Source organism: Typopeltis vanoorti, chromosome 2 (genome assembly GCF_054136105.1).
Source record: "Typopeltis vanoorti isolate ZY-2024b chromosome 2, IOZ_Tvanoo_1.0, whole genome shotgun sequence".
NCBI lineage: Eukaryota > Metazoa > Arthropoda > Arachnida > Uropygi > Thelyphonidae > Typopeltis > Typopeltis vanoorti.
This window is the reverse complement of record NC_143550.1, coordinates 79,242,226-79,264,724: the sequence shown is the minus strand read 5'-3', so window position 1 is coordinate 79,264,724 and position 22,499 is coordinate 79,242,226. Positions and strand designations below refer to the sequence as shown.

At 35.5% G+C, this 22,499-nt stretch overlaps 1 protein-coding gene across 7 annotated transcripts in view; it reads right to left on the bottom strand.

Moving 5' to 3' along the window:
* Window positions 1-22,499, bottom strand: part of PMCA (plasma membrane calcium-transporting ATPase 3) — a 1,392,263-nt gene that overhangs the window by 1,266,689 nt on the left and 103,075 nt on the right. The window contains exon 2 of one of the 7 annotated variants that reach the window (XM_090412035.1): window positions 11,306-11,374. The exons of the other annotated variants lie outside the window; for them this stretch is intronic. The gene's annotated coding sequence lies outside the window, so the exon portion shown is untranslated. The remainder of the gene's footprint in view (window positions 1-11,305; window positions 11,375-22,499) is intronic. 7 annotated transcript variants of the gene reach the window in all.

Sequence of the window (22,499 nt, the reverse complement as noted above, 5' to 3'; positions counted from 1 at the left end):
AGCTGTTATACAAGCAAAATAGTTACACTTTAAAAACAAAAATGTTCGTAAAAGAAAAGCTAAATTTTCCGACCTGTAATAATAAACAAACTCAGTTTGTTTATTATTACCTCCCAGAAGACAGACTGATTATCCTATTATCGGAATAGATTCTCCTTTTTCTGACATGCGCAGTAGTTTCGAGGGACCTCAAATCGGTGGGCGAACTATATCTTGATGAATAGAAAGATACATGTATTTCTGATTTTCTCTATTTCTTTGATGATAGCTTCTTCTTCTGGAACATGAAGGAGAGATCCGGTCGTGGAGCTGACGCTGACTGCAACCAGACGGGTCCACAGGTGGCGAATAGTGGATCAACCCCCCCCCCCCCAGATATGGAGGACAGCCGGGAAATAAACATGGTAACCTGACGAATAAGGAGTGCCGGACAAACAGCAGCACTGCCATCAGGAATGGTGGAGTGGCCTATGGCAAGGCTTCTCAAACTAAAACGCTACAGAACCCTAAGACGACAATGTGATATGAGGCGCTATGCCGCCATTAAATAAGCATGCCCCTAAGGAGGTACCTGAAGATAAACTGCAGCGAATGTCCACTTAAGGTAGACTGGTTCATGTTAGGAACGGCTTCTGTTTCGAGGATTCATGGTAGCGTGCATCGGTTCTCGGCAAGGAAGTAGCAACTTCTGACTAATACCTCACCTTCGGGGTCCAAATGCCAAATATATCCTGGGCACTACAAGAAATGGACATACACTATCAGACAAAATTAAAGGAGTTAAACTCTTTTCTGCAGTTTACTACAGAAAAGAGTTCTCCCATGTTCCAATAACATTTATTAAACTAATTAAATAAAAGTTATTTGCAGAGAATGTCCACGGTTCCCTTAAATTTCGTTTGATTCTTACATCCGCCTTCAGGTTAATATTTCTTTACTAGAAATATCAGTAGATTCTCACAAAAAAGCACTGCTGGCGTCTGTGCAGCGGTTTAAATCTCTCTCTCTCTCTCTCACACACACACACACACACACACACACACACACACACACACACACACACACACACACACACACACACACACACACACATCAGTTTTTGCACCACCCTTGTACAATGGAATTATCATACATTCTTTCCATTCATGCGGTATTATTCCTGAGGTTGGACTCAAGTTATCCAAGCATGTGAAAGGCCTAGCGAATTCGTCTGAACATTCCTTTAGCAAAATGCTGATATTCCACCTGTCTCTATGAACAAATTCTTATCAAGATTATGCAACAGCTTTTCAACCTCATTTTCATGCACTTCTAACTCTTCAGCCGATGTAGCAGTAGTACTATGCACCATGTGACATACACCTGGTTGATATATTTTAGCAAAGTGAGCATACATTAATTGAACAATCTCATTAGCTCCTGACACTAGAGTACCTTCTGCATTCAATAAAGTTATTCTTCCACATTCATTCTTTCTTTTCCTTGTGGAATAACGATAAAAGTCTTTTGCGATAAAATTCTTTGGCTTGCATAGCTAATTCTTTTTCATACTCCGATTTTTTTTCATACTTTCAGCACAACAGTCGTTACTTTTCTGACCTGAGCTGTATATATTTTCATAACTCCTCACACTTTCATAACTCCTTATTCTCACGATATTCTTTCCACATCATCTTCTTTTTGTGGATTTCTTATGTAATAAGGTTGCCCATCCATTTCACTCCCAACTTATTTATTCTTCAAACACTAGGGATACATTCAGATACCGTCTCATTTAAGCACCTTTTAAAAGATTCCTATGCATTGCCGACATTTTTCCCATTCAATAACTGATACCATGAGACCAAAGATAGTATCCTCTTAAGTTGATCATAATTTCCAGCTTTGTAGTTCAGCATGTAACCTGTTCTAATGAGAACATCAATATAATTAGATACTTCCAAGAAAGCACAACATGATGAGTCACCAATTGGTGGTAAAATAGGTATATTCTTAACAAAGACCACTTCTGACGCTATGAACAAATTCAACACTCTTTGACCTCGAGTTTCTTCTTTCACATGCTGCTTGAGAAAGTTAACTGGCAACAATTCAATAAATTCCTCTTCTTTCTTATCATGCGATTTCTCTTCTACCCCAATCAATGCTTGGATAATTAAAATCACCCATAATGATCACTCGTTTAGCATCCATAAGGATAAATTGGCGATGCATTTCTTCGCCCCTTGCAACTGAGCCGCCAAGTCTGTAACAACATCCCACCATATATTTCATTCTGTTAGCCTCCGTCCAGTTTATCTTAATTGTAGGGGGAAGGAAAAGAAACCACTACTGATTTTGAAAGGAGGTAACTGAAATACCTAGCCAGAAAATTAGAAATTATGTGATCCCTTTTAAGAAATTGGTTCAAAGGAAATTATGCCAATTAGAGACTACAACACAACTTAAAGTACAGGTAAAATACGCCTGCACTTGGTTCGTATCTACTTGATATTGCCAGTAAAACTGTACCAAAATATCAGGTCTTCAATAACTTCAGCAACGAAAGATACATTAAAGGACTGCAGAAAAAAATACCTTAGACATATTACCATCGTTAATGTTGCCACTGCCAATAGTCAGTTGATATATCTAATGTAACATTGATATTCCGGATATCAGTTGATGTAATATCTAATCTAAGATTAGATATATCAAGTACCATCCCCCCCCCCAAAAAAAAAAAATTTCGTGGATTATTTTTTCCTTGCATTTACGTTTTTGTGACCCACCTCCTTAATTTTACTTCCCCTCCACTTCTAATGTACATAAAATGTACAGAAGACGTTCGCCACAAAAAATCGTGGCGTACGCAGTGCATGTCGAACGTCTGAGAGTATATGTTACAGCATGTTACAATCTCAGCTGTCTTCTTCTGACTGTATATATTATTCATATCTCTATTTGTAGTTCAATATATACAACATATCGAGATGACCTAATAGTTGTCGCTCTACATCAGTTTTCTCTGTTCGTCGTTATTATTAACTTTTACGACACCGGTAGTCTTTCGTAAATTTTGACCTTGAGATAAGAAAGGCGCTTTATTTGACCTTGAACATCTTGACTTATTTATTTTAAAATAAAGTTTATTGGCCTGTACAGTTACAAACCTGGAAATGTATAAAACGGGCAGCAGTAATAAAGCAAATAAAACATTTGATTTGTTATTGCTACAAGAATGGGCATAAATCTTCAAAAGAATGGACAATATACAAATAAATCAGTCTTACTATGTGCCTTCTCATATTAGCAATATTGAAAATAACATTTCGTTTTAATTCAGTCAGTCAAGTAATACGCGATTATATAACTAAATATTTAATATATAATATATATATATATATATGAAAGCATTGGCGCACCCAGGGGGGGAACCAAGGGGCCCTGCCCCCACCCCCCCCCAAAAAAAAAGAAAAACACTACAAAATTTTCCAAAAATCTTTTCCAAATTAAAATTCATTTTTTAAATTTATGTTGCGTCGTGTCTTCTATTTCTATACTACTTATGAATTAGCGATCATTGTACATACTCAGTCATTGATCGTATGCGATGCTTAGTGTGTATTCTCAAATCGTCTACTCAACTCGCCCCCACCCCCCAAGATTAAATCCTGAGTGCGCCACTGTATGAAAGAGAGAGAAAGATGCTCAGTTATTGCATCAGTAACGCAGTATTTTTTTTTTCCAGAAAAGCAGTATGAGTATTTAGTGGATGATGGAATTGTCTTTCTGAGCTTTGATGTTCTTTGAGCAAAAACAGCTACATTATTCAAAATTTCAGCATCGCCTTATCTTCTTGATTATCACAAACTTGTATGGCAAAAGATGGCTCTTCAATATAACTATAACCAGAAGAAGAGAGTTCTTGGAATTTTCTGAAAACAATCTCTCTCAGATTTGCAAGATTGCAAATCTGAGATTGATTGCACAATAATCATTTAATTATTTATTGATCCGCCGACGAAAGATTGTAAACTTATAGTACATTAGTTCCGTTAAGGCTAAGGAATTGTTTAAAATTTCTTTATTTATTTTTTACATAATCTGGAAACTGTGTTCTAGAGATTAAACGTGCAACTCTATCAAGCCACTTCAGGTCTTCAATAAGCGAGATGGTGGTCCCATTCCATGTGAAGAATTTCATCTTCCAAATAAAGATAAACACAAGCATCCATGCATACGGCAGGATTCGAACACGCAGCCTGTTGGTTAGCAGGTATGGTAACCACTTGGCTTAACACCGGTCAGGCAATATCAAATACATGAAAGTATCCAATCTTCACCAAACTATTTCGACGTTCATAAATGCCTTGTCAAAATATGACTGCATAACTTATGTATTGTTTAAAACTGCGTACTTAAGTACGAAGTTGAATATCTAATCCTGTAGCTAAAAGCTATTCATAGCATAGAAAGATATAATTCTGCTTATCATTCTTGTTTTAACAAACTGGACCCATTACGAAAAGACATTATAAATTAAAGAAATAACAAGATTGCACTTGATTTTAATTAATTAATGGTGATAGGTCTATAAAAGAGACTAAATAATATTAAAGAATATCGCACGGAGTTTATTAGTTTTTATTTTACTACAGATGGTCACTTTAAATATTACATAAAGCCATAATTTTATTTCATGTATTGCGCATATATGAAAACACATGACAATATATTGTATGATTTTAAGCTAAATTAAAAATGACCTTTATTTGCCAATTTTAACGTAGAGAACAAAAATAAAGATTCCTGTCGAAAGTAGAAAATACTAACAACGCTGAAGTTCTGATAAGTAATGTCTGCGACATGCCACTTCTATAACAGACTCCGACTATCTTGATAACACTATTAATAACAGTGTTATCAAGATAGTCAGAAGGTTGCGAGTAGTTCTCACCTTGTTCACCATGTGCAAGACCTGCTGCTAGTTTCACTAACAGAGTAGAGTGATCAGTCGTTATAATACACAGCGGCGCTACCGCCTGATTAGTCAGAACAGGACATGTGTGACTTTTAGCTACGAGTCCGAAGGACAATGTGCTAGTATTTGTGTATTCGCAGGTCTTAAGAACAGCATTATACTTCACTTGCATACAATACTGCCGGTGCTACATCCTGTATCGTAACAGCTGGTGAGTGTAAGGAGAATACGATGCTGTCATATGTCACCTAGGTGCGCTTGGCAAAATGCTTAATCACCTAATATCAGATTCGCTTTGTCAGCCTATCCATAGGCAAGTTATTCCTAGAATATGTAACCGCATTTTCAAAAATTCTTACAAAATTTTTTCGACGCATTTCAAATGGTCTTCAAACGAACCATTTGCAGCGTCGTATTAGGCTTTGCAGTATGTTCCAGTCTCACATCATCTCTATAAGGATATTTTCTATTTTTTTTCCCTCCCCACCTTTTAATTTACATTATTTATTTATTCATTCTGTAATATTTGTTGAATATTTTCTTCTATAATATTTAAACTATTAGAAAAGTAACCTCTTAGAATTTCTTTTAAGTCATAAAGAACTGGAAACGTATCTCCTCACCTAGTGATACGACGTTCGCTGCTAGGATAATATAAAAAAAAAAAAAAAAATAGTCGTCAAACAAGATGTTACTATAGAAACGAATACCTACCTAGCTGTCATCTAATGAAGGTAGTGGTCCGGGAAATAAAAATAAAAAAACTTTACTTTTTTTCTTGAACTTCAAAAAGGAATGTCAGTAATGAGACAAACACACACACCTACTTGCCAGACGTAGATCTCAACATGCAGTAGAGGTGGCAGAGTTCATCATCTATTCCGCCCATTCTTCAAACTTTCTATTTTTGACAGCAGTTAACACAAAAAACGAAAACCATATCTAATTATTGTTTACTTCAGTAAGATATAATAATCACACTCTGAATTTTTCTAGCTAGCTTTCCTGGAACTGCTAATATAACACGCATACTGATTAGAAGTTATATATAATATTCAACAGCATTATCCTGTATTGGTCGTTCGTGTCATTCGTTTAAGATTGTAGCTGTCCATTAACACACACACACGGATAATTGTTAATACGAGTATAATAACTTTTAATAACAATGTACCTGTATCTATGTAATGAGAAATAGTTTTGTCTGAACTCATTAGACTGGGTATAAGATTTTCGTATAACAGTAGGTTGTGAGTAAACTAAGTGGCGTGGTGAAGCAGTTTAAGACGTCAAAAAAACTAAACGCGGCTGATAAATCAACGCTATGAGCACAGAAGCCGTAGTCTTCTTAATATTTTCTTTCACATTTGTAAAAACTAAACATATCACACAGGCTTTTAGTTTGCAATGATAACAAATTCAAGGAACGCTAAAACACGCTAAAAAGTGGTTGTAATCTGTTGACTTAAATAAATAAATAAATAACTGAAGTCTGAATGACCAGTTAACATCAGGGGAGAAAACATTTCAAACATGCTGCTATCGGGATGTATTAATGGAACATTTTAAAATGTACGTGGAAACAGTCCTATGAAAAGTCTCGTAGTTTAAAGGGACTTCTCACAGGACAATTAACGATGGTCTTCTGAGATGAAAAGATTGGAATATCCCACCAACTAAGACGCAGAGATCCTTTATAAGGGCTTCTCAAATGGCGCTGAGTTAGCTAGTCTCATACGAAGGTGCCAAGCTTTTTTTCTCGAGAAATTTCGAATTTTTCTTCCCGTTAAACAAACAATCCCATGAGAAAAACACATGAATACCAAAATACACTAAGCTTAGTTGCTTCGGCCATAATTCAAAACAACAATCGGTCTCAGAACCACCGTCTGGAGACCATTCCAAGAGAATCAGAAATAACCGCAGAGTTTAGATGTCAGAAAAGTAGAATTCTCATACTAATAGACTATATCCATATAAATAAGAATCCATGCAATGTCAAGTTGTATATTTTACTAAATATTACAGTGCACTGTTTCTGGCCCTCCACCCCCTCGAAGTCTTTCAGTGTCCTGATAAAAATAAGAATCAGAATCCGAGCCTTCTCTTCTACAACGTCTCATTATGAGACCGCTAACGAGCATGGATGACATAACGAACGTAGCACAGAGCTATCCCTTCACATATTAATTCCCCATCTTCCAGAGATAAGGGCCACGTTAGGACTTATCGTTCATTTATGGCAGGGAAAGAGGTATTCAGTTCGTGTAATGCACAAGGATCCAGCAGAACGAACATTAAGACACATTCCACGATTACTGTACTTTCATGATAAAAAGGATGTCGTAAGACCTACTGCACACACAACTGAAATGAAATGAAACGAGAAATGTACCGAAACTAATAATCATTCATTTTTATGACCAACATATACCACAGCGTTCAACGCATTTGAAAATATAGTTCACGATAACAGTGGCAGGGAGGGAAAAATGCTCATTAATACAGACAATATATACACTATCAGGCTAGCCATTCTTCACTACGGTCGGTAAGTACATGCATCTTTTATTATAAAACTTCTTTTAGAATAAGATTTAGTATGGTTTCCTGTTGGAGCGAGTAAAAATATACCTATTCTGCAATCTTTAATTAGCTCGATCTTCAATCTGAAAAGCATTGTTCCTTTAAATTCATATTCACTACATTTTAAAAATGTCTCTGCATGTTAATGGTCTTAACTTTATGAAGCCATTGAAATCGAAAGGGAAATTAGGCGAAACAACCAATAATCGCCTCCAATTAGAAATATGTATTTAACGAGTTAACTTTAGTTTAACATATAGCATTTCACAATACATATAAAATTGGAAATTAAGCGAATACAATCGCCGATAACTCACTAATCCTACTTGCACTAGCATATCGGAGTATTATACTAATCTTCAGTCTCTCCATATAATTTTTAAATATAATATCAATCCACGTGTAATGCCTATTCATCTGGTTTTTATCATCATCACCTTAATCGAATTTCAAATATGTACCTACAAGGTTATACAGGATATTCTGATAGTATGATATGGAAAGTGTACATTCTTATTAGCTTCCTATGGAACAGGTTTCTTCCAAATCGGTCTGTTATCTGCCAGGACTCTTAAGTATTGTCAGATCTCATATTTTGGTTTTCTAAGGCACTTCTAGAAAATCGCGTCAATCCATAGATCATGGTCGACCTTTGGGTTTTCCTGCCATCAGGCATCAAAGACCTGTTTTCTAACTTTTCTATTCTGTTTAAGTGACTATACCGCATGAAATCAGCTCTGCTCACACATTCCTGAGAATTCCTTCATAATACCTTCGTTTTTAATATAATTCTGCCATTGATGAAATCTGTTCAATCCCCTAATTCTGCTCATATATGCGATCTCTAGACTTTCGTCAAATGTTTTATTTCTAACCCACGTATCAGATCAATAAGCTAAAATTGGGTTCAACATTGTTTTGAATTGCTAGTACTGTATAATGTTTGACAATGTTTTTCTTGATATTATTTCTTTTCAGTATTAAATTCATTTTCATTATGCTCAAAACTTTCATTCATTTCGTATGGTGATTCAACCGCCGTGAGTCCCTTTTACTGGGAGGTAAGGCACCACCTCAATCCCCCCCCCCCCCATTTTTATCAGGGCTCAGGACTGGCATATTCGTGTGTGTGTGTTCACGGGGCCAGTTTGCCTGGTTGCGGGATGAAAAACCCCAGATAAACTAGGGGAAAAACCCTGCTATCCACGCCCAAGACCGATTAACTTGGCTATGGCTGAGGAAAATCCTGAAGCTCCTCACGTCGTCGACGGGAATCGAACCTAGGACACTCCTTCCCCAGGCATATAGTTGCGAAGCGCATAGCCACTAGGATAGAGGGGATCGAGTGAAACTTTTCTTATTTCTTATGCTCTCGATATGAATTTATGCACTTCTCTATACTGGAACATAGTATTGCAATGGCTAGTTCATATCGTGAACAGAAATTCAGTAGATATTTACAAGTATCATTAGTTTTAATATTTTCTCCGAATCTTCCTAAAACATTTTGTATGTCTGTATTCATTTCCTACTGTACCCTTTCGATCGTGAACAAGGTACAACGTTTCCTTTTTCCTTATCAAATGCCTTCTCTAATGACTAGAAAATTCCTCTACTTCTTCCTTAATAGAATGCTCTATGGGACCATTGATACAAGGAAGTCTCATTGTTGATATCTTCATTTTGATAGTTTACCCACATCACTCTACTTCATACCGCCTGCCATTCAATAAGATTATTTTCTTGCTTAGGGTAGAATTCCATAGAACTCCTTTCGCTGGAATATAACTTTTCAATTTGTTAGTTAAAAGTATATCACTTGTTTTTGTCTTCTTCATTTCGGTAACATCAATTATGTCGACGTGGTACTTCCGAAAGTTTCACTTCTCTTCAAGTGTAATCGCTGATGGCGCCTATATATATATATATATATATATATATATATATGCAATTAAAAACATGTTGGTGATTATATTATGCAATTAAAAACATGTTGGTGATTATATTATGCAATTAACTAATGTTTTGACCATTTTATTATATTCATTCTTTTCTAGAGAGAGAGTTGTCAGTTAGCATCATAACATCAAACTCTAACTCTTATTTTTAAAGTTATATATATTATTTATTCTCTATTATAACCTCTCCATAAGTCTTAATAATTCAATCTTCAAAAACAGATTTTCGACTGTTAATCATAATTAACCGCACAGAATATTTCTCAATATTAATCGGTTATTTTTAATAACTAGCGTTATGGTACAGTCGGTATTGGTAGTCTATGCTAATAATTCAGCAGTTATTAGTAAAAATCAATAAAAATACTGTTTATTCAATCATCTCTCTCTCTCTCCCTCTCTCTCTTGGCACTTTTATTTTTACATATGAGTTTTTTAAGGATTATCATTTATTTTTTGATCAAGTAATTTAGAATAATTGGGTGAAATCGGTGAAACTATTCAGCTTTAACGGTTCTGCTGACGATATCCCCTCACGTTAGTGCCGAGTGGTTAGCTTATTCACGATAGTGAATAAGCTAACCACTTCGCGCACCAGACCGATGTACAACGAAAATCATCACTCTTGTGAAAACAGTAAAGAGAGTATCTTTTCCTATTCGTTGAAACCTGCTTATTCTTTAATGATTTTTAATTAGTCTAATTCCTATGAATAGTAAAGTATATGATACATCAATATCTGACTTATATATATGATAGTTTGCTCCTTTTTATATGCATATATAAATATAAATTGAATGTAGTTTAGTGACTAGTCACAAGATGGCGCCACATTGTTCTGTTCAAAAGAGAATTTATTGTCTTCAAAAATATCATGTAATGACTAATGGAGACATGTGGCTTTTGAAGGAAGATATGATAAATTGCATAAGAAAATTATTTCGTGAATAAAATGTCTATTCCATGATTATAAAAAATTTCCCTTTGGTTCTGAAGCAAAAAAATGCACTTTCATCTCTATTTCTAGACTATATATGGATATGGATTTTTTCTCTCCACTAAGCTCCTTGATTTTGATACGAGGTGGTGGAATCATCATCAACTCGTATAGATGATATACGTTAACACCATGGCAACTAAGGTGGCACTACCAACGACGTGTGTTCACCGGTCTGCTTGTCTTTTTCGCAGGATAGAAATCTTACCACACTTCTTTACATTCTTGAAGTTTAAACTACAAAACTAATGTTCTTGCTAAGAGTGGATCTCAGGCGAGATGATTTTACTAAAAATAAACCGCATATTGTAGTGCCAAAGCCAATCTTCTTGCAGGATGAGCAAATATCTATGGCAATAACATCTACACCTTACCATTACGTCAGCCCTGATTCTCCACGACTACCCCACCGACCATTAATCTGTAATGAGTCCATTCAAAACTAGCGAACGAAATTCACAATAATGTTATCAACAGACAATGCTTATATGCAGCATTGTATTTTGATAACACACAGGGAGCCTATTTTTCCATTTTAACCATTCCTCACTGCTAGGAATGGCGATGCTGTGTAAACATTTTCAAAACTGTTCGGTGAGATTTTTCTTTAACTATATATAAAGATATTAAATGTTACTAGAGGTTCTCAATGGAAGATAATATCTCATGATATTTGCCACGCAGTTAAGATTTTGTTTGATGAGAAATTAAAATATAACAAGGAGATATCAGTTTGGTAAAGATAAGAAAAAACATTCAGTGTTACTTAAAAATAAATTCTTTAACATAACACCTACTTACTTTCCAAATAGGGAACCAGATGGGGGTTGGGGAGCAGATAAAAAGTACTGCACGTCTTTTTCTGCTGATCTAGAGTAATTTAAGTTATTATACGATTATGTAGCCACCTCTCAAATATTATTTTATTATTTTTTAATGATGAAATAATTTCTTATTTACAGTAAAGTTGTAAACAGCTGGCATGGTAAATTGTTTATAAGCACTCTTTTATTTATAACTCTAGTGATGCAGTAAGGGATTTGGAGATGCAATTCCATAACACTGGTCCAAAATTAAGATTTGAATAACAACATTTTGAATAAAGCTTTCGAAAACGTAACCCGCACTTTGTGTAAACACGATGTAGTGGCCAAGGAAATGGAGATCAACAACCTATGAATAAATCCAACAGAATTTTATTATCCGTTTCTTTAGTAGATATTTAAATTTTGAGAAAACCCTAACTTAATTAGTTTTCTCAAACCCTAACCCTAAAGTTAGGCTTTTCTCAAAATTCGCTCAAATTAAGGTAACAGTTTATTGATGCAGATGGCAAAGATATAGACCATCTTCTATTAACACGCAAGCCCAATAGCTAAATAACTTAGACTTTCATGGACCTAATTTATACTCTTGTTCCAATGCCTTTAAAATTATAATTTTATAATTTTAAAGCCTATGGCTGTCGATAATTATCGACAGCCATAGGCTTAGCTTACGTGAGGACTGAAGATGGAAATGGCAATTACCCTTTCCGCTCCATTCCCCAAAAGTTAGTATTGGGGGATCCGCTTACTCCCTTTGAGGAATAAAGAGGAGTTATAAGATTGATTGATTGATTTTATTAATTTATGCTATAAACGGGCGGTTATTTCTCTACCATAGAGTATTGTCTCGTCACTGCGAAACACACCGATCTGTCTGTTTCGAGAGAGAACAGAAAAAAAAAAAAAAAAAAATCTGCCACTTCGTATGAAATTCACTAACTCTTTTTCATTTGATAAGCATTTATGTTACTTCCATCCAATACAGGATTCGAAGATCAGTCTATTTCAAACAAATGTTGCAATCATCAATACCTACGCAACAGTGCATAGTACTGATGATTTCAGATAAAACGACTAATTTTCGAGGTGTTAATCTTGACATATGGACACATTATATATAGCAACGATAGCAAATCTATTCGGTGCTCGCTAAGAGATTCAGGAGAGGTTTTCGCGTTAATCACTGTACTAGTTGAGTTATTTGGTCTCATATGGAGGTGGGCGATGAAACCCCGAGTTTCCTCCCGGAAACCCAGGTTTTACATCCCACAAAACACTCAAACCGACAAAAAGAATACAATTAACAAATATAATAAGAGGGGGGAGGGGTCTGAAAAGTTCTGATAAACACTTAGAACAAATATTATATTAAAGCAACTGATAAAACCACAAGAAAGAATATACGAGGATATAAGAACATAAGTTGCCTTCATAACTCTGCTACCAGTATGTTCCTTCTTGTGGTTATATCAGTTGCTTTAATATCATTTTCATTCTAGGTGTTTATCAGAACTTTCCAGCCCCCCCCCCCCCCCGGCGTAACTAGTCTCATAGTCTTAGTTGCTTTGGCTCTAACTCCAAATACTATTCGTGTGCTATGCGTCCTAAGGCATGGGGTGTCATGACAATACAGGTAAACGTGTATGCGATGACATTACGTTCTTTACGTAGCGTTCATTACTTTCTTTGTACTGATTTTAATCAATATGAAAGAACACATTTAGTGTACAACATGTAGGTAGGATAGGCATGCAATCGTCAACTTATATCAGGGAACTCCGTTCCAGGAAAACTGGACCAATAGTACTACTTTGTATCGGACTTTCTTTGTACGGCGATACAACAGAATAATTCTATACACTTATAGCTTTCTTCACAGGTTGTTCGATCCATTCTGGGTTGGGAATTCATAAGATGAGAACCTTATATTCATCCCCTTATTCTTTAGGTCAGGTATCATCTTCCTTTCCATACTTATTGGTCTGTGGTGACAGAAGTGGTACATAATCACTTACTTAGTAAGTGATTATGTACCACATTCTCTTATAGTTCATCGAAATGAACTATAAGGGAATGTGTGGTCCGCTATTGTACTATCACAGCAGTTGTGTTCAGACATTATTTTTTTGCAATGCTCCTCACCGTTCAATGGCTCCGCCATCAATTAATGTTTTCCGGCCACATGCATTTTGCTGGTCTATTCTGGAAGGTAGCAGAACAAAGCTGGTTTGTTCTGGTAGGTACCATACATTCTTAGTAAATCCATGACAACACTGTTCGTGACCATACACTGAACTCGAGCACTTGGTTATTGAACAGCTGTTACATTATGTTTTTCGATCATTATGTTTGGGTTTTTTTTTTTAATTGTTTTCTGGATAAAATCAATAATGTACAAATAAGTCAACAGCACATCGCACGTGAAACGTGTGATCATCACACGTTTTTTACGTGTTTCTGTTCGCGGGAGAGGTTTGTAAATAGGTGAAGAGGAGCTATTGCACCGTCTGCTTCCTTGCATAGCCATGTATGTCGATAATTAGGTTCACCGTATGTTCCACCATCATTGCAAGAAAATACGAGACTGAAACCATGGCCGTACATAGAGATGCACAGCATGATCCAGCATTTTGAGTGTATTGCAGAAAACTTCATCACCTGTTAGCAGAAATGTACATAAACAGGTTTAAATTTGGCATAATAACTTTGCTATGATGTTCAAGACGAGCAGTGACTCAAGCACATTTACCATGGATGACAATATTGACTACATAAAAGTTTGTGCACGCCGGTTACCAAAGCAATTTCGGAACATCTTTTACAATCTTCATCTTACACCCAGTGATTTCCATCGCTTTGGACCACTGAGCACCAGGCAGACAAGAGTGACTTATAACGACCGCAATGCACGCACTCTGTCGTTGATATAATAATAACACTTGGCACGAATTTCTTGTACAGTTAGTTGCTACGGTGGGACAAACATGAACAACTTTTGATGATTGTATAGAAAAGTCATATGTAAGAATAAAGCCCTTTCACAGAAGAGCAATTATCACCTGAAACATTCTAATGTGAAAGGAATATTAAGAAGAAGAAGAAGATCGCTCATATTCTAATGATATTTCTTTATAAGAAGCGACGAATACCTGACTTACATCTAATTCAGCAAAACAGAAAATCGAGACTTGTGAACATGCCCTGGCTACGGATCACACGATCAAGTGGAAATACACCGTATTATTATAGTGATGGCAACCTGTGACAGACACAATGTTTGTCGGCACGGTTGAGAAATACGCAAAAAACATAAACTCGGTATCCGGAATAACCTAATGTTTCGAAATAGGAAACAGTATGTTGCAAACATACAACATGTCTGGAAACGAAGTAGGGTTTGGAATTTAATTCTTCTATTTATTTTATTGCCCTAAATAGAAGAAAAAGTAACTGGAGAGATAGTGAGAAAGAGGTTTCTGGCTCAGGTTGCCAATGCGCATAAATTAACGAGTATAGTATCAAAGATACTTATATCAAAGATGCTTACTTATATCAACAATTGAATATTATTCTCTTTTCATACAGAAAAAGTTTTTTAAGAAAATTCCACTTTTTTCTTTAAATTACATTAATCAAAACAAAAATAAATAAATACAAATCTTATGTAAGCTTCGCTTTTAAAATTCATTCATCTTATCCCCCCCTCTTTTGATTTCATGGATAATTCATTACAGTTACCTTAAAACTAATAAACTAATGAAGTTTAATTAATATAAATATTAATTAAAATAAATTTTGTTGGAAAATCAATTAAAAGAGATACAAAAATGGGCTGAATAACATGGCAACGATATTTTTGAATGTTAAATGCATTAAATGCACAAAATAACCAAATATTTTAATTTTGGTAGGCAAGGAAAAGATTTCCGTATTTTATTGTTTTGGCACACTATTACACTGTATACCTTTTTTTAGCTGTGGGCATTATGCTGTAGAATGAGTGATTTAATTCATCTTATACCGTATCTAATAACGGTTCTTATAGGTTTGGCACTACTTAAAATGAAAGCGAAATCTTAGCTACAGTAATTAAAAATTACATAAGTTTGTTAACTCGTGTTTTTTTTTAAATCACATTTTTACAATAAAGGGTGTTTTTATCCCACATAAAAATCCTTGTAGTAGTAAGGTTTTTTCCCCTCTTTATTATAAGAATAAATAAAAAAAGTACAGCATTATAATTTTATAATCACTCTCTCTCTCTCTCTCATCTTTTTCTTCTTCGCAAACTTAGATGCTATTAAAAGTATCTCCACTTGTAAAAATTAACATTTCTGTTCACGAACTAACATCACAACATAACGACATAGATTCGGATACAAAATTTGACAAGCTCTATTATGTACAGTCCATTTTGTATCTGCCAGAGGAAACTGAATAAAATTAATGAATCCTGAGTTTAAATGACGTACTGGATTTCGTGAGCTATGAATTAATTTCAAAATAAAATAAAATAAAAATAAAAATTCCAAGCTATTCCTTAAACTTTTTATTTCACTTTTCCCTAAAGCACAGAGAAATAAAACGGTGACATTTATGACGTATTCTAACAGCCCCAAAACCTTTTCAGTAACGATCATACCAACAAGAACGAATAAATGCCATGCACTTTACATTTCACAAGAAAAAGCTTTGCAAGAACCATTAGACGATCTGTAGTATCTCAACACGCAATCTTTCCATTTTGTTAACATTGATTCAGATAGTAGTTCATTTTTTCTTATTGCTTGCAATAAAAAATTAATGTGAATTGAAGGCGCACGAGTGTGTATTCCGCCATTCTATTTAGTAATGAAGCCATGTTAGACAGGATTCATAAAGACTGTAGAAAAGAATGAGTCTAAACTAATGCCTATCAGAGAAACGTACACGAACTATGGGCATTATGAAAAGGTTAATTCATTAAAACGGGTACTTGTATGACTAATGAACTTCTATAAAAATTAATTACGATAACGCGGTAAAGTCATACGAAATCACGCGATTTTTAGAAACAGAGCTAAAGACAGAGAGAAATAAGTTCGAACTCTGTCTAGCACTCGAGATCCCTTCATAAGCTCATTTCAGTTCAAGAATTCATTTTTTTCCCCTACGGCGATAACCGAACATATGTATGTTTTCTTTTCTTCCAGAAACTCGGATTTTTGATTCAAAAAAAAAAAAAAAAAAACAGATAAAATCAGCTGAGAACAGATGCATTTCACAGACATACTCGTAATATACTTGATTAGAACCTCAGTTACTTCGATAATTACAATAAAACTAAACATGGCAATAACAAATGACTACAGTGTATTTTGCTGGCTGGTTGCCAAGTGGACAGCGTCTCCTCTCTCAAACCAATAGGTCATGGGCTTGAATCGGTTTTGTGAGATGAAAATCTAGTTTCTGAAAGGAAAATCCTGTTACTTTACTACAAGACTAGCTAACTAACGATTACTTCAAAAACCCGTATGAAAGCTACTCTCGTCGTGGTGGGACTCGATTCCAAGAGTTTCCTGCACAAGGACCAATGTCGTGACACCCTTAGGACTGCCCTACCGAGGCGCGAAAAGAAACTGATGGTTCTGTGATGTTTCTGAACATGAATTTCTTTGTTCTTCTTGTTAATTTACGCTCATGCGTAGACCCAACAAGAACGAATAAATCGTTCTTAACTCGGTTTCGAATGCTTTTTTCGAATGCACAGTGAAGTGCAAGCATTCGAAACCGAGAATATGTTGGTTATTCCAGGCGAGTCTTATGTCTATAGAGGCGTGTGTTCACGATGCCGGTTTGCTCGTTCTAGGGAACGAAAAATCCGAGTTTCCGGCCTGGTGAAAAAAAAAAAAAAAAAAAAAAAAAACTACCCCCCATATTAGACCGGCTAACTCACCTAGTCGAAAGAGACCAGGTAAAGGTTTCTCAAGTGTTCTTCTTAGCCAATATAAATAATATTTTATTCTTTTTTTATTCAGCAAGGAATGTGTATTTCTCAGACATATATGCCTAACGGGAGCTCACGTAGTTCAGTCGATATCGACAAAGCTCTCTGGGTGGATGGAAAGATATGAATTTGAATCTCATCCCGGAAGCAATGAACTTTACTGGGGACTGCTAACTCAATATGGATTAACCGAGATCATATGAATGTGGCAGCATTTCCTTCACATCAGGAAACGCAGGTTTTTCATACCGAGAGGGAGAGAAAAAGAAAAACAACAACTACTACAGAACACAGCTCTGACAGACATACAGACAAATTGACCGCTCTATAAAGATATTAAAGATGTTTATATGAAGCTAAGTTTCTTGGTCGATACACAGGTCATTGAGCATTACATATTAAACGGAACGTAAAGGGTAGACATTTCGTCAATTCCGAAAATTCAAATTAATATTTGTTTCCTAAAACGTCAAATTTCGGAAAACAAATATTACGGGGCGGAAAGGAGCGGGGGGGGACAGTGTAAGTGAGACTTATTCACTTTTTAAACTTTCCATTTCATCCTACTATCTTGGACTGTTATGGAGTTGAAGAAGGGGAGAAGGCGTTAAAATGTTGGGCTACTGAAAACTCAAAAGTTTTTGAATTTTTCCATGAAAAAAATTTTGAGTTTAAGAACCAAAATTTCGAAAAGTCGTATAACACTGAGAGCTTCAAAATGATTTTCAGTGTTTATCTTCTATTTACGTTAACACTGGCATGTTCTGTCTCTTGCATTTTAGCTCATACGTAACGAAATATGAAATATCGAATTATCGGTCATTATTTCCTCAACTCAGTTCTTTCCAAAATAATTGAGAAATCCATCAACATTCAACTTCCGGCTGCACAGCATCTCTGCTTCGCTAATGATCTTCAGATGAAATATCACGTCCGTTTCCAATGATCTTTGCTAATACCATTCACCGTTGAACAAGTAAGGAAAGATAAACCCCATCTTGTTATTTCTAAAGATGATAAGATCTGGCACATAGGTCTCCAGAGGAAACTTTCATCTCGTGGCCCTTTTCCTGTATTCGTATCATAATGCCAAGTATACCTTTAACTTGCTCATGGCATAGTAAGGCCTCAGTTGCCACTTCCCTAATAAAACCTTAACCAACCTAATCTACCTACCTAATATTCTCGCTAGTTGCTCATTTGATACGAGAATGAATGTAATATATGTACATTCATGTAATATATATCCTTCAATTTTTCTATTAAGCCCATGTACCTTGAAGGGCGTGTTCTTTTGCACTCTGCCTTTCTTCTGTGCATTTAAGATCATCTTTCACTGTCTATAAATCAGGTTCATAGCTTAGTGCATGAGTGCCTACACTTCTGTCTCACTCCAGGTATAAACCAAAACAAGGTATAGGAGGGTGATCTGAAAAGTTCTAGGCCTCGACTATAGATGGCAACACTATCGGCAAGATTTGTTTTTTCTAGGTTGATGCATCTGTCATAAGCATCCATGTGAAATTGCAAGTCATTCTATCAAGTAGTTTGTTTTATACAGCTGTCTGAAGCAAACATGTTGTCTGTACTCTTGAAATGGATAAAATTGAGTATCGTGCGGTTATAAAAGTTTTTTGTAAAAGAAGGTTTAACGCCAAAAGAAATTCATTCGAAGTTCATAAAAGTTTATGGGCACTCTTCACCTTCGTTTTCGACAATTAAGAAATGGGTTGCCGATTTTAAACGTGGCCGTATCAGCCTTGAAGATGATCCACATGAAGGACGTCCGAAAAGTGTAACAACACCAGAAATCATTGATTAATTACACGATATGATATTGGATGACCGGCGAGTCATCAAAGTGCATGCAATTGCTGAGATAGGCATTCCAAAGGAACGTGTAGGATATATTTTGCATGAAGAATTGCAAACGAAAAAAGCTTTGCGCAAGATGGGTGCCGCGCTTGCTCACAGCAAATCAAAAAATGCACTCGCACGAAAATCTCTGAACAGTACTTGAAGCGTTTAAACAAGAATAAAAATGATTTTGTATGTCAACTTATTACTATGGGTGAGACTTGGATTCACCATTACACACCAGAATCCAAACAGCAGTCAAAACAGTGGACAGAAGCCGGTTGTTCACGGCTAAAGAAGACAACGTTGGTTCCCACTAGCAGGAAAGGTCATGGCATCGGTGTTTTGGGATACTAAAGGCATTGTGTGTATTAATTATCTTGAAAAAGGTAAAACAATAACAAGGAATATTATTCCAATCTTTTAACCAGACTAGATGAAAAAATTCAGGAGAAAAGATCCGGTTTGTAGAAAGAACAATCATCTTTCATCAGGATAATGCACCTGCCCACAAAGATGTTTCAGCAATGGGAAAATTAAGGGATCTGCATTATGAATTGTTGAAACATCCACCCTATTCTTCAGAATTGGCTCCCTCTGACTTCTATCTCTTCCCAAAACTAAAACTCTTCCTCGCTGGTCAGCGTTTTTCTTCGAATCAAGAGGTGAGTGCAGCTGTAGAGGGGTATTTTGTAGATCTTACTGAGAACCACTACGGGGACGGGATAATGGCACTGGAGCATCGCTGGAATAAATGTAAGGGAGATTATGTTGAAAAATGAAAATAATTTTGAAATTATAAATTCGTTTTTTCATTGTTAGGCCGAGAGCTTTTCAGACCACCCTCGTATGTTGAAAAAGACAAGTAGACAAGTATTACCGAAGTGTTCAGTTACATTACATTTTTGTATTAAATTGTATTACAATTATGCGATTTAAAACAGGACATTTTAATGTCAAAGGCACATCGCATTTTCAAAAGCATCAAGTGCATAGAATGCTGCTGTCATTTGTAATTTCACTGTAAGTCAATAATGAAACAGGACTGACTCCTTAAAATTGAAAGGGAGGGAGGGATGAGGGGAGTATGTTCCTAAGTTATTCTTAGTACTCGCAAAACAAATTTTATCAAAATTTTCAACGCATTTGATATTACTTGTGCTACAAGCATTAAAATCACGTCTCTTACATTTCGAGTTAATGTTGACTCGGCTCAGCAAGTCAAATTCAATTTCAAACCTCTAAAGTAGACCATCAGATTCTAAAATGTAATAACACGAACTATACAATCGCTAAATTCCATTATATCGATAAACTGCATACTTTTGGAATAGAATATCGCACAGAGAAATAAGACATCTTGACGGAAAAGATTTTAATTTTATAAAGCAAATATGCTTAATATATAAAATACAGAGTAGGATTTCAAGTAGAAATACTTACCTATCTTCTTCAACTGGTAACTAAAAGTTCAAAAATATATTAAGAAATCGAAGGAAAAATAAGATTCAAAAATGAACTAACATGAAAGCCTAGAGTTCATTTGAATGTACATTTGAAGTCAATTATTATCCAATATTTATCTGATATTTTTCTGGTTTCGGAACAAAATCGAAATCTAGTTTATTTTTGTAGCGTCCTTCGCAGATTCCGGTCCACTAAAATGGAACCTTAATGAGGTTTTATATGATGGGCTCTTGCAAGTTTAGTCGTAACCATGTTGTAGTAATATCTTACCAGAATACTTGTGTTTCTTCTCCAGGTGTGCAGTCAATCTCTAAAATATTTATTGTTCGCCAATAAAAATGTAAGATCAGGCATGGGCAAAATGGATAATTTCGTGCACCGCTGTCTGTAGTCTACCGAAAATATTTGTTTTTTAATGTCCCCTGGACCTACCAGAGTAGTTACTCTAACCTACTTTCAAGGCAATAAGATCTCGATGGTTCTTTAGAGTTCCAAATCTAAATATATGATAAGATACTATATGTGCTGAAGAGGTCAGTATTCTCGTAGTTGTGCATGTGGGCTGCAATCAGCACACGTGCCCATTAAGTCGGACGGATACTCATAATGGCCATCTACTGATACTCTTAACGTTATACTATACAGCTATTATCGGTAAGAAAGATAATAACGTGCTGGGAAAAAAACAGGTCGATAACGTGTTCTTGCACCTCCGCAGATTTTCAAGTAACATTACATTGGAAAATTGTCTCTAATATCTACATCCTGCTTTCTTTTCCTTCTGCTTTTTCGGGTATCTTAAATATTAAAGCTTTTCAGTCCTACAATCGTGTTGTTCATTCTCTCTCTCTCTCTCTTTCTCTTTCATGCTCTAATCCATTTTCACTCAGTCAGATTACCTCTTTTTCTGTTTTGTTTCCACATCTTTGCAGATCCCCTTTACTTTTCTTTCTTTTCTTTTTTTTGACACGCTCTCTCTCTCTCTCTCCACAACATTAATATTTGGATCTCGCTCTCCTCTAATTCCATATAATGCCTAATGCCCTGTTAGTTATATCAATTCGTTCTGTTGTATAGATAGGCCTATCCCCTTGCGTTTTTGACGTTTTCTTATTATCATGGAGTCTATCATTTCTCATCTTACTTTTTCTGTTTCAGGAAAAAGATTTATATCTAGCTACCACAGCAGAAGCACTGCATACGTGTTATTAGCAATGCTGAGCTATAAGGGGCTCGCGTAAACCCTTTATTAAATTTTTCTCAATTTTTTTTTTAAAATAATAAAAACACATACAAACTCATACGGTAACCTAACAAAAATTAGTCTATTCGGTAGTATAGATTATTTGGAATTATTGTTTCAACTCCTCTATAACGAATGCGCCCAAGTTTGAAAATAAAATAAGCGCATGCGCTATTTTTACCCTTCTCCCTTCTGGTGGCCAATCGTATGGTAAAACCAGTAGCCAATCAAATGTTTTATAAAAGATGATAAAAGATTTCATTCTTATTATATTTTGATAATTAAGAAATGTTTTTCTTATGTAAGATAAATTAACACAGTTGAGTGTGTGCCAATATTTCATGTTTAGATCATGAAATATTTGTTTAAAAACGATAGCCTTTAGAGGTGGATTGTCCTTTTTGATTGGAATTTGTACACAAGCTGTATTAATAAAAGTTTTGGTGTGAAATATGGCTTTTATTTTTTAAAATTTCCATAGCTCATCACTGGTTATTAGCGCTGGCATTCTAAAATGAAGAATCATTGTTTTATGAACATTACACTCAATCATTAGTGTTCTTTGCATCCACTTTACATCCACATCCTTTATAAAACAGGTTTCTCTTTATTTCT